Here is a 12,662-nt window from a genome sequence, read left to right as displayed (position 1 = left end):
GTTTATCGGCGAACTAGATAAAAAAAGCTAAGATAAATAGAAAGACGAAAGAATGAACAAAGCCAACGCACAATTAATTGAAATTTCGTTAGAATTTTACTCGCTTTTACATTCCACTAGTTCATCAATTGTGTGTTCTTGGTAAAAGAAATGCACGTAGTTGTAGTGGTATGATTTTCGTTCGAAGGCACATACAGGGTGTTTGTTTGTTGAAGGAATATAATTTTTATAAAAAAGGAATTATAGCTCTTCAAGTCCTATACTAAACTCATCGATTAATAGCCTAATACGGTTCGTATTAAGTTTAACACGTTTAAGCCAAATAATAACAAGTAAGGAAGGCTAAGTTCGGGTGCAACCGAACATTACATACTCAGCTGCCAAATTACAGCTTGCAAAACTTTTAAATTACCTTCCTTTAAAAGTGGGCGGTGCACGCCCATTGTGATTTATCGCACTTCTACGGTTTTCCGAAATTTTCGATATGGAAAAAGTGGGCGTGATTATAGTCCGATTTCTTTCATTTTAAGTAGCGATCTGAGATGAATGCCCAGGTACTTACGTACCAAATTTCATTAAGATACCTCGAAATTTACTCAAGTTATCGTGTTTATGGACGAACGGACGGACGGACATGGCTAAATGAATTTCTTTTTTCGCCCAGATCGTTTTGATATATAGAATTCTATATCTATCTCTATTAGGTTAAGCCGTTGCGGGTTACCGTTATGCGAACAAAATTAATATACTCTGTGAGCTCTGCTCAGCTCAGTATAAAAAAAAATGTTAAGTATACGCAACAGCGTCCGTCATTTCAGGTGGAAAGCATAAGTTTCCGTGTAAGTGGTTGGTTTTTAATACAACAACAAGCTTATTATTGTAAAGAATTTAAAAAACAACAAACATAAAAAAAAATAGTACTTGGCGCAATTTATCTTCGAAGGAAACTAGGCCGAGCTTCTGTTGCAATTTCCATCGTGCCCCTTTTTAATTTTCCAAACAAATCGGCGGTACCTACATGTTTTATACCGAATCCGAACGGCATCAGCATGGAGATGAATTTTCACTGAGAAACTTTTTATGGCAGAAATAGACTCAAAGTATTTGCCAAATCACTGCTGAGGGGCGACCCCCCCCCCCCCCCCCCCCCCCCCTTATAAAAACTGTTATTATAATAGAAAAAATGTGTTTCTAAGTTTTTTGGTTTACCTTGCCTGGGAGTGAAACCTAAGAATTTCGGTGTAGTAGGCGTAGCACGCTATTATCACATTTGTACTTAGGCTATATCAGAAACGAGTTCCAACTACAAATATGACAGGGCCTACCTCTAACTTAACATTTTACCTCGATGTTGTTTTTGAATTTTCTTACTTTTATATGATATGTGCGTCCTTCCGTTCCCGTTCTTAGGTTTCCTTCTTTTACACGTTGAACTAGCACTTGGCACTGTCACATTAGCTACAGAAAGTCTTTTAGTTTGATTTGATTCTCAACTTCATTAATAGTGCCATTCTTACATTCTTCCAAAATGTTTCTACACCCTGTGTTAGCTTCTATCATAAAACAAAATATCAAACAAAAGCGAACAATCTTGCTATTCTATGATTTTAAATACTTTTCAGCCCCATCAGCTAACTGTAGAAAAAAAAATTGGCTACATTTTTGTAATGATAAAATTGCGATACACATACACACGTTTATATAAAAGGTAAACAATATCTAACTTTTGTGTAATTTAACTTTTTTACCAGCGCACATAGTAGTTACTTGTATTGCCCTTTTTTTAAGAAGTCCTTTGTTAACTTTAGCAATTGAATTTGCTATTTATTGAATAATTTAACAAATAGTTTTTCTGCGTTTGAGTTAGCGAATTTGCTTTGAATGATTTTTGTTTATATTTTATTACATTTGATTGAGTATCTGCAATTTGATTGGTTTAGAAAATGATTGGAGGATTAGTTATTCTCTTTGAAAAGCAAGAAAATCGCTTTTTTACATCCAAAATTAGGGCTGAGAAATTGGACCAATTTTCATGCATTGGTATGCTGTTTTTTCTATATCGCTATATGTAGAAAATTTATTTGCATATGAGCCAATTTCAGTAATTTCTTATTAAATCAAATTAAAGGACAACCTGTTTTTGACGTAGTGCGTGTCTTTTGCCGCCCCTCCACCGTGTCTTTGTCTCTCAGTGCTTAGACACCCTGAACTTGTATGGCGAGCTTTCTGCTTTAAGCTTAGTTGCTGCTTAGTTTGGGGGTATGTTTCTACAACAGACAAACACACGACAACAAGTAAACCCAAAACCACAGACTCACAAAGAAGGCCAAACGACTAAAATTACGGATTTTTACCTGCCTCAGTCAGCCACAAAAATCGATCAGTAGAAACCACCCTCAATTCTGAGTGAACACACAGCACATACACATAACTAAATATACACAAGCATCAATTCTGACAATACCTGCTCATGTACCTACGAACTATAAATACAGGACAAACGACAACAACAGATCAGAACGAGAATCGACACTGATGGTGCTACAACGCCGAAACCGGTTTGTCTCAAAACCAAATTTGACAGGGGATGACGGAAAATCGTTCCAATATACATTACGTTTCTAATGGTATAAAGCTGAAAACCGCGTTATGAATGACGGGCCGAGTTGAACAACACCTACAGACTCTGCCCGGGCTGCAATTAAACACGGTATATCGACTTATGATTGATTGAATCAAACATGTTACAAAGATTTAAACATTCTTGCTATCATAGAGATCATACCTTATAAGACAGATAACCTTTTCTCTTCGGTCCGTAACTTCACAATTCATTATACCTTTGATGGTGGTGAGGGGTGGCAAATTTATCTGGTGAACTCGTTTCCTAAAGTATACGAAACTTTAGGCTGATCAATCTCTCTCGCTCTCTGTCGCATCGAACTGAGTTTCCAATCGAAGCTCTAGGGCCGAGCAGGTACGTGCTAACCGGACGTGGTTGCTATATAGTGGCCTAGGAACATCGCAGTCAAACTGTAGTCAGAACAGGGAAGAAAATACTTTGAATCAATTTAGTAAACGATGGGATGACATAATATTTTAACGAGGTCATTCTGACTGGGTGCACTCAGGAGAACAAATAAAGTAAGCTCATAAGAAACGTCTCACAGTTGTGATTTATTGAAGTTTTGACGTAGCATTTCCCAGTGGAAGTCTACGTAGTGCTAGTGAGTTTTCGGGGCAATCCCAGTTATGTAATTTGCATGAGGGTTGACAAGTTGCAGTAATCCAAGTAAACTAAGCTAAATTTCGGAGGTAAATATTATGGCATGGATGTATACTAGGATAGTCCTAAAGCATATAAACTATTTTTTCCAGTCTCACTATTTCAGACGACTATGCCTAGGTCAAAAATATCACATATAGAGTATGGCACCGATAACATACGGTTAAGGTGGTTAAGTTCAGATCTTAGTATATTGATTCATATGGTAACCTGAGTTTCAACCTCCATCACATCACATCACATCAGCCCTGAATCGTCTTCAGAAGGAGCGAAAATGTTTGTGTGATAATTTTAACCCTAGTATTATCGTCTGAAGTGGCGGCCACCGTGGTGTGATGGTAGCGTGCTCCGCCTATCACACCGTATGCCCTGGGTTCAACTCCCGGGAAAAGCAACATCAAAATTTTAGAAATAAGGTTTTTCAATTAGAAGACAATTTTTCTAAGCGGGGTCGCCCCTCGGCAGTGTTTGGCAAGCACTCCGGGTGTATTTCTGCCATGAAAAGCTCTCAGTGAAAACTCATCTGCCTTGCAGATGCCGTTCGGAGTCGGCATAAAACATGTAGGTCCCGTCCGGTCAATTTGTAGGGAAAATCAAGAGGAGCACGACGCAAATTGGAAGAGAAGCTCGGCCTTAGATCTCTTCGGAGGTTATCGCGCCTTAAATTTATTTTTTTATTTTTTTTATTATCGTCTGAAGAAGTGATACAGGAAAGACCCGTTTAATTGAGGACCACCTATTTACGCATCCCATGAAGGAATTTCCTAAGTCGGTGTTTACTCGGAAAGTATATCGTTTCTATCCAGCGATGTACTGACCATTGGAAACCACTGTCGCTGTTAGTTATTTTGGCATTATAACGTCTGTTGCTCATCAATAACAAACCGATAAGAAATCAAACCTTAAACTAAATCTTGTCAATAAGCCGATAATAAAGTAACAACTTGTTGATATCAGCTGCTACTTATTAGAACCCCACCAAGCTCTTATCAAATTTAAATGAAAAATTTCTTTGGTTATAGTAGTAAGATGACAATCGCAGCAATCAAGCAAGATAACAAATATAGTATGAAAGTCCAAATCCTATGGAGCAAAGCATTAATTAACAAAACATACAAAAGCGTTAAAAATTGGTGTACTAACTTTTCTTTAAATCAATGGAAAATCAAATACACAAAAAATGTAACAATGTATATTTGTAAGGGTGAAGTTGTAGCAGGTGTAAATCTATATGTATATATAACAAGTAAGGCAGGTTAAGTTCGGGTGTAACCGAACATTACATACTCAGTTGAGAGCTATGGTGACAACATAAGGGAAAATAACCATGTAGGAAAATGAACCTAGGGTAACCCTGGAATGTGTTTGTATGACATGTGTATCAAATGGAAGGTATTAAAGAGGATTTTATAGGGAGTGGGCCATAGTTCTATAGGTGGACGCCATTTAGGGATATCGCCATAAAGGTAGATAAGGGTTTACTCTAGAATTTGTTTGTACGATATGGATATCAAATGAAAGGTATTAATGGGGGTTTTAAAAGGGAGTGGTGGTAGTTGTATATGTGAAGTGGTTATCCAGATATCGAACAAAATGTGGACCAGGGTGAACCAGAATATCATCTGTTGGATACTGTTAATTTATTTATATAAGTAATACCACGAACAGTATTCCTTCCAAGATTCCTAGGGTTTTTTATTTCGCCCTGCAGAACTTTTTCATTTTCTTCTACTTAATATGGTAGGTGTCAAAGCCATTTTACAAAGTTTTATTTTATAGTTATATTTTGCGTCAATAAACCAATCCAATTACCATGATTCATCCCTTTTTTCGTATTTGGTATAGAATTATGGTATTTTTCGTAATTTTTGATATCGAAAAAGTATGCGTGGTCATAGTCGGATTTCGGCCATTGTTTATACTAACTCAAAGTGAGGGATAAGTACGTGAACTGAGTTTAGTAAAGATATATCGATTTTTGCCCTAGTTATCGTGTTAACTGCCGAGCGGAAGGACAGACGGTCGACTGTGTATAAAAACTGGGCGTGGCTTCAACCGATTTCGCCCTTTTTCACAGAAAGAAGTTATCGTCCTAGAATCTAAGCCCCTACCAAATTTCACAAGGATTGGTAAATTTTTGTTAGACTTATGGCATTAAAAGTATCCTAGACAAATTAAATGAAAAAGGGCAGAGCAACGCCCTTTTTGAAATTTTCTTTTATTTTTGTATTTTGTTGCACCATATCATTACTGTAGTTGAATGTTGACAAAATTTACTTATGTACTGTAAATATATTAAATTTTTTGTTAAAATTTTACTTAAAAAAAAATTTTTTTTAAGTGGGCGTGGTCGTTCTCCGATTTTGCTAATTTTTATTAAGCATACATACAGTAATAGGAGTAACTTTCCTGCCAAATCATCATCATGATATCTTCAACGACTGCCAAATTACAGCTTGCAAAATTTTTAAATTACCTTCTTTTAAAAGTGGGCGGTGCGACGCCCATTGTCCAACATTTTACTAATTTTCTATTCTGCGTCATAAGTTCAACTCACCTACCAAGATTTATCGCTTTATCCGTCTTTGGTAATGAATTATCGCACTTTTTCTGTTTTTCGAAATTTTCGATATTGAAAAAGTGGGCGTGGTTATAGTCCGATATCGTTCATTTTAAATAACGATCTGAGATGAGTGCTCAGGAACCTACATACCAAATTTCATCAAGATACCTAAAAATTTACTCAAGTTACCGTGTTAACGGACGGACGGACATAGCTCAATCAAATTTTTTTTCGATCCTGAAGATTTTGGTATATGGAAGTCTATATCTATCTCGATTCCTTTATACCTGTACAACCAACCGTTATCCAACCAAAGTTAATATGCTCTGTGAGCTCTGCTTAACTGAGTATAAAAATCAAATTCTGTGTGTGTATTTCCTATGGAAACGTATTTCCCACACTTCAATCATCACCAAATTTTCGCTGTAGGTTCCTTCGATCGAGGGGAAGGTTTTACGCTAAAAATAATTTGGATATATAAAAGGGGCGTGGCACCTCCCATACAAATGAAATCTTTAGTACTGCATAACTCTGAAGGTATAAATCCCTGAACATTGAAATTCAGTAAGGAATTATATGAGGGCAATCCCTAACACCACCAAGAAAATATGGAAATGGGAAATGGGCGTGGCAACTCCCATAAAAATGGAATATATCATACTGCATATCTCTGGATGTAGTAATGGTAGGATAGTAAAAATTGGTAAGGAGCTATATGACGTTAAGCCCTAACACCTCCAGTAAAATGTGGAATTGGGAAAACAGGGGCGTGGCACCTTCCCTACAAATATTATTTTTCAGAACTATGGCTGCCGTATAAACTTAGGTTATTTTAACAATTAAAGTTTGACTGCATTGTTGAGTTTGGCTGTTATTCCTTTTCGACGTTTAGTAATCTGCCGCCGTTAAAAAAATTTGGTAGCTTCAGTCTATCTACATCTTCTATAAAAATCAAATTCTGTGTGTGTGTTCCCTATGGAAACGTATTTCCCACACTTCAATCATCACCAAATTTTGGCTATAGGTTCCTTCGATAAAGACGAAGGTTCTTCATATTTCAGAATTAAGAATTTTAAATTTATATTTTTTTTTTTGGCTATGCGAACGAGCTCCCAAAAATGATCATGTTAACAAAATCAATGATCGCATTCAAAACAAATTCCTGGTGAAGTGACGAAATATAAATCGATCGACACAGTTGCATATGTAGATCAAATTGTGAATTATCCAACTGAATGTCTAAACTCTTTAGAACCAACTGGAATGCCGGCGCATATATTAACTTTGAAAATTGGCTCACCAATCATTCTTCTTCGGAATTTAGACCCACCAAAATTGTGCAATGGAACCAGACTTTGCATTAAGAAATTAATGCCGAATATAATAGAAGCAACAATCATCAACGGTAAAAGCAAAGGTGAAGATGTGCTCATACCACGGATACCAATGATTCCTACAGAATTGCCATTCAATTTTAAGTGCTTGCAGTTTCCTCTACGCCTTGCTTTTGCAATTAAAATCAACAAAGCACAAGGACAATCGCCTAAAATTGCAGGATTAAATATAGAGAGTCCATGCTTTTCCCATGGCCAGCTATATGTTGCTTGCTCTAGAATTGGAACACCAAAAAATCTGTTTATGTTTGCACCGAACGAAAAAACCAAAAATATTGTGTACCCACTTGCATTACAATAAGATACAATAATAAAATGTTTTAAACGAAATTTTACAAAATATGCGTACAACATTCAATTCAATTTACAGAACAATAAACTAAATTATCAACAAATAAAACAGAAAAAATAACGCAATATTCATTCGATCTCGGGCATTACAATGTTCGCCGGGTTAAGCTAGTATTTTAATAAACGTTAATTTCATTTACTTTGAATGGTGGAGGAACTCATTTTTCCATATACAATAAATGATTTATTTAATGTAAGCGACAAAAAGCAAACATCATTTAAGTAAAATTACTAACCAAAACGCGTTGATTCACACACTTTCGTATTCTAGCATTGTTTGTAGAATTTCGTTGAATTCATCAGAGGTTGATAAACGCCACTTTGGTGAGGAAAAACAATTCACAGTGCGGTCAGAGCGCCAACGTGGGTTTGGTCATTGGTCTTCGCTTGTGGGAATAATTTTAGTTGTTTAAGCTATTGTCTTTTATACTGATTTTGTTTATGCCACTTTTTAAAGATATATATTTTTTCCATTTTCCTTTTCAATTTTTCTAATTTCGCTATTGTTTGCGCTAAAACTGACTGTTTGTTGACATCTCTTGCTGTCCCCTTTGACATTGTTCCCTATTTTGTGACCTGGCAATGTCGGTTAGCTTTGCACGAAGACAAAAGAATAATAATGAAAAAAAAAAAATGCAATACCAAATAAGCAAAAAAAAAGAAATATGTCAAAAATAAATTGAAGCTTACAATCAACGTTGAAAATTGTACACAATCCCACTGGAATTTGTTCTTGTGCCCACAACAACAACAAAATGAAACGAACAACGGCGGCAAAAGCAGCAGCATCAGCAGCCATGCCACATCACTTTCAAGCAACAAACTGTGAAACTTAACCGTTTGGTCTGAAAATTGTGCTAAACGATTTTCTTGTTTTAGACTTTATTTAAAATGACATTTTGTATATCCATTTTACTGTACTTTTCTCAAATTGAAGACATTTTAGTTAAGAAACTAAAAAGCATATTTTCGCCTTTTAAATATTTAAAATTCAATTTCAACTGCATACTTTAAGGCGATTAGAAATGTAATTGAATTTTCAGACCAGTTGTTATGAAAATGGCATATGAAGGGGAAAAGTATCACCTAAAAGGTTTTTAATGTAAATTGTAAATGTAACGCAATCAAAATGTATATAAAATGAAATTTAACTAAATCCATGAGATTTAATATAAATAAAATATTTGGCTAATGCAAGCAGTACGACACCTATAAACATAATCAAAATTCACAAATCCCTTCATCCCTAGTAAACAAAAGGAATATTCTTTAGAAAATGTAAATACCAACAATTTTTGAAAAGTTCAATAAAAATTTGTAAAAGGTTTTATATTTTTGTGCGTTTTTCTAGTCTTTACTCGTGAGCAACCTTGCGCGGCATGTGTAGAAAAAATTTCTTATTGAACTGCATGCATCTTAGTTTAGGACTACAAAATTATTTTTATCGATGCCAGCGTGAGACCCAAGAGGAAAGCGCAGGCTTTCACAACATTTGAAATTTGTATTCAGCCTCGAAACAGTCTTCAAAACTTACGCGAAATTGAATATTACCCTGGAAGTGCTCTAAAATTGTTTTTTTTTTATAATGCAATGATCACAACTAAGACCATCACGAAATTACTTCAAAGTGATTTTTAAAAGACCTCGGAAGAACCCTGAAATAGTGCCCAATATCATCACGAAATTATCATAAGAAATTATTCTTAAAGTACTACGAAACCGTCCACAAATTATTCCGAGATAGCCCCAAAATAACCTCGAAATATTCTTCAAAACTATTCCTAAATTATCACAAAGTGATCCCTAATGACACCGGGAGTATCCTGCAATAGTCCCCAAGATCATCAGAAAAAGACCACAAATCGAACTCAAAATGGCCCCGAAAAAGCCGCTAGATGGTCCCCAAATAATCTTGACATTCCCTACAATCATCCCGATATGTCTCCCAAAAACCATCCCGAAATGACAACGAAACATTCCCTGAAATTTTCTGGGAGTGACCGAAATGATCCCAAAATAGCTATCGAAAGCAATACCGACTTATCCTACCGCTCTGCTACAAAAGCCTTATGTTTCCTAGCTATTATACTGTGACGAATATTAGCAACACTAAGGGATACTGTCATCTCTAAGGCGATGCTAAGCAGTGACTTGTATGCACATCAATAGATCAATCATTATGTCTACACGTATGTACGTACACGCAGCGGGGAAGAGACGCACAAACACATGCAGATATATGCTCCCAACAGTATGCAATTAAAATCTGTAGTTATAATTTTATAGCAGTAACTAAATAAATTCTGGAAATTCCTAGAAGATGCAACGATGAAATCACAGAGTATAAAAGGCTATTGGTTATGAAGTATCAGTGTTATTGTGAAGTACTTTAATAAAGGCCATTTTGCATTATTAAATATTGGAGTTATTTATTCAACAGTTTAGAGATACGAAAGTTAGTAGAAGGTTGCAAATAAGAGGAATTGCACTAAATTCGTTACAATACTTTTTTGCGCTCTTAAACACGACCTAGCTCACATACCGCCAAAAGCATTGCTATCACTTTATCGCAATGGCTCGACTCCATAATCTATTCATTTTCACAGCCGGAGTAGTAGCAGATTATATTTTGAATTGCTACCGCTGCTCTGGAGTAACGAGTATTAACATTGGTTTAAAATGAAAGATATTGAGTTTTTATATATAAAGTTTAAAAATGTATATTTCAACATTGGAATAACCGTTAAGCAGCGATTATTCGAATAGCCGACAGAGAGAAATTTTAATACGATGTACGATTATTCGATTCTACTGAACCGAATCCCGAAAATCGAGTTTTTGAGTATTCGAATAATTCGACTAATCCAATATCACGAGCTTTAATATAAAACATAAACAAACTTGTGCATTTAAATAAAAAAATTGTTTCAAAATTGCAATCCTATGCCAATTTCATACAGATTCTTAATGAAATAATTAGTCAAGTTTTCTACATTAAAGCCCTAATTGAACTCAATCCTCCATATAAAATACAAATTCTTAATTATCTCATTATTGCTTTATTGAATGCCTAATCGAGTGAAAAATCCAGTCGGTTTTGAATTATGCTTCGAGTTTCATTGTGAGTGTAACAAATGAAAATCAAAAATAAATTATTTTCAACAGTTTATGAAAAATAGAAAAAAACGAAAAAACTCAAAATTTATTTCTCGCTGCAAAAGAAAATATGGCTTTCTCGAAAATAGGCACATACGTATTTGTTTAGGTGCAACATATATGGGTAGTTGCGTACGCATTTTATTTTGATTGTATTTATAGTTAAAAAGGAAACGGCTGCTTTCCATTTTAACTATTTTTTGTAAAAACGCAATATTTTTTTGGGGCTGCTGACAGATGTTCGCTTAATGAAGCAAAATGCCCTGTATGAAAAGGGAAAGTTAATTATTTAACTAAACAGAATTGTGATCGATTAAGTTTCTCTGTGAAAACGGTACTTTATTAAAGTTCAATTAAGGAATCATATTTGAGCACAAGTAGAAAACTATCCTCAAATCAAAGTCAAAAATGTTTCCCTACAAAAAACGGCTAAGTTTGTTAAAAACTACGTGTTAGGAAATACAATAGACAGCACTGGATTTGTCCATAAAACTGTAGCTGTTTGTAGTGAAGAATAACGCCGTCGCAGTGCACTTTATCTCAAGAAAATCTTAAGGCTAACAACTGAGTGGAAGCGAGAAGCGTTGCTATGATATAAAGATAGAAAGTTCTGTAAACTACTTCCTATGGAAAATTCTAAAAGTTGTCAGAGTGCCAGAAACATTTCAAGCTTTGATAATATATGAAAATAAAAATCGCTTTTCGCCTAGCATAACTTATATCGAGCACTCTGCCGTCAGCCTAATAATTTTGCCGCATATTGTGAGAAAAAAACCAAATTATGAAATTTATCATTTCCTGTGAAAAAGTAAAATTTTTTGAAGCAAAACTTCATATATATATATATTTTTTTTTAAATGTATGTATATATTTAAATTTGCTAATTTCCTTCCCTATTTTTTATTTATAAATATAGAGATAGTTTTTGTGAAATTTCAAATACTCACCAGAGATTTCGTAAACAGTGTCCAAGCGTGTCTGCTTTATTTTGTCTATATGGCAATGGCCAACTTTCCGAAATATTTTGCTTAGTCAACAGTCAAAACAAATTCAACTAATAAATCATTTGCAGCTATCTTTGCTTGCTGTTTACTAACATACACATTTCACTTTGATTAAGTATAAATTTTACATTTTAAAAACAATAAATACGGCACGTTATTTAAAAAAGAGCACACATATACTGAATGTTTCGTCTTTTTTTCGTAAATTTATAAAACCGCTAGTGCACATAATTTTTCAAAATCAACATAACGTTTTGTTTTACATATTTTTATATTTATTCATCTTTTTTTACGCTGAGAATTTATTTTTACAACATTTTACTAGAGCATTTCGTTCTGTTGGCTGCGCTGCCAAATAATTTACGTAAACTTACATATCTACATGTGTGTATATGTAAGTATGTATATACGCGTTTATATATTTTCTAAATACATTTCAATGTCATGTTTATGGTGGCAGCTATTGACTTAAAACAGAAAAGGGCAAACACATTAAGCGGATAGTTTAGTTACAAATATATGAATGTGTGGGTGTATGTGTATATAGCCATATGTTTATATATACTGTGAATACAGTTTAGCGGTTTCGTTCCTGTTGTCATTTTCTTTGATGTGTTTGCAATCGGAGAATTTGGAAAACTAAAGTGGGCGGCGTAAAATGGAAAATTTCATGGTTTTCTTAATAATTTTATTGTTGTCGTAGTTTATATGAAAATGAATTGATTTATTTTATGGTCGGACACTTTCATAAGATTTCTACAAATTTTATAGCTTTTTAAAAATTTGAACATAAACGTTGAAAGAAGCAAATGTTAAAAGAAACAAATTTTTGCAATTTAATGTCACAGGCACTGATGGGCGGCTTATATGAAGCGTGAATCTTAAAAACAGCTAGAGATTTGGTAAGT

The 12,662-nt window shown here is 34.6% G+C and overlaps 1 protein-coding gene across 25 annotated transcripts in view; it reads right to left on the bottom strand.

Annotated features, from left to right (window-relative positions):
* nrm (neuromusculin) overlaps positions 1-12,662 on the bottom strand; it is an 819,260-nt gene that overhangs the window by 366,658 nt on the left and 439,940 nt on the right. For 13 of the 25 annotated variants that reach the window (XR_010953392.1, XR_010953393.1, XM_067786945.1 and 10 more), the window contains exon 2: positions 11,698-11,842. The exons of 11 other annotated variants lie outside the window; for them this stretch is intronic. The gene's annotated coding sequence lies outside the window, so the exon portion shown is untranslated. Of the gene's footprint in view, positions 1-11,697; positions 11,860-12,662 lie in introns of all 25 variants that reach the window. One more of the 25 variants, XM_067786922.1, reaches the window with a different exon arrangement.

The sequence above is a fragment of the Eurosta solidaginis genome, chromosome 5 (assembly GCF_040869045.1).
Source record: "Eurosta solidaginis isolate ZX-2024a chromosome 5, ASM4086904v1, whole genome shotgun sequence".
In the NCBI taxonomy this organism is placed as follows: Eukaryota; Metazoa; Arthropoda; class Insecta; order Diptera; family Tephritidae; genus Eurosta; species Eurosta solidaginis.
Note: the sequence above shows the minus strand (reverse complement) of the source record. Positions and strands in the feature narration are given on the sequence as shown.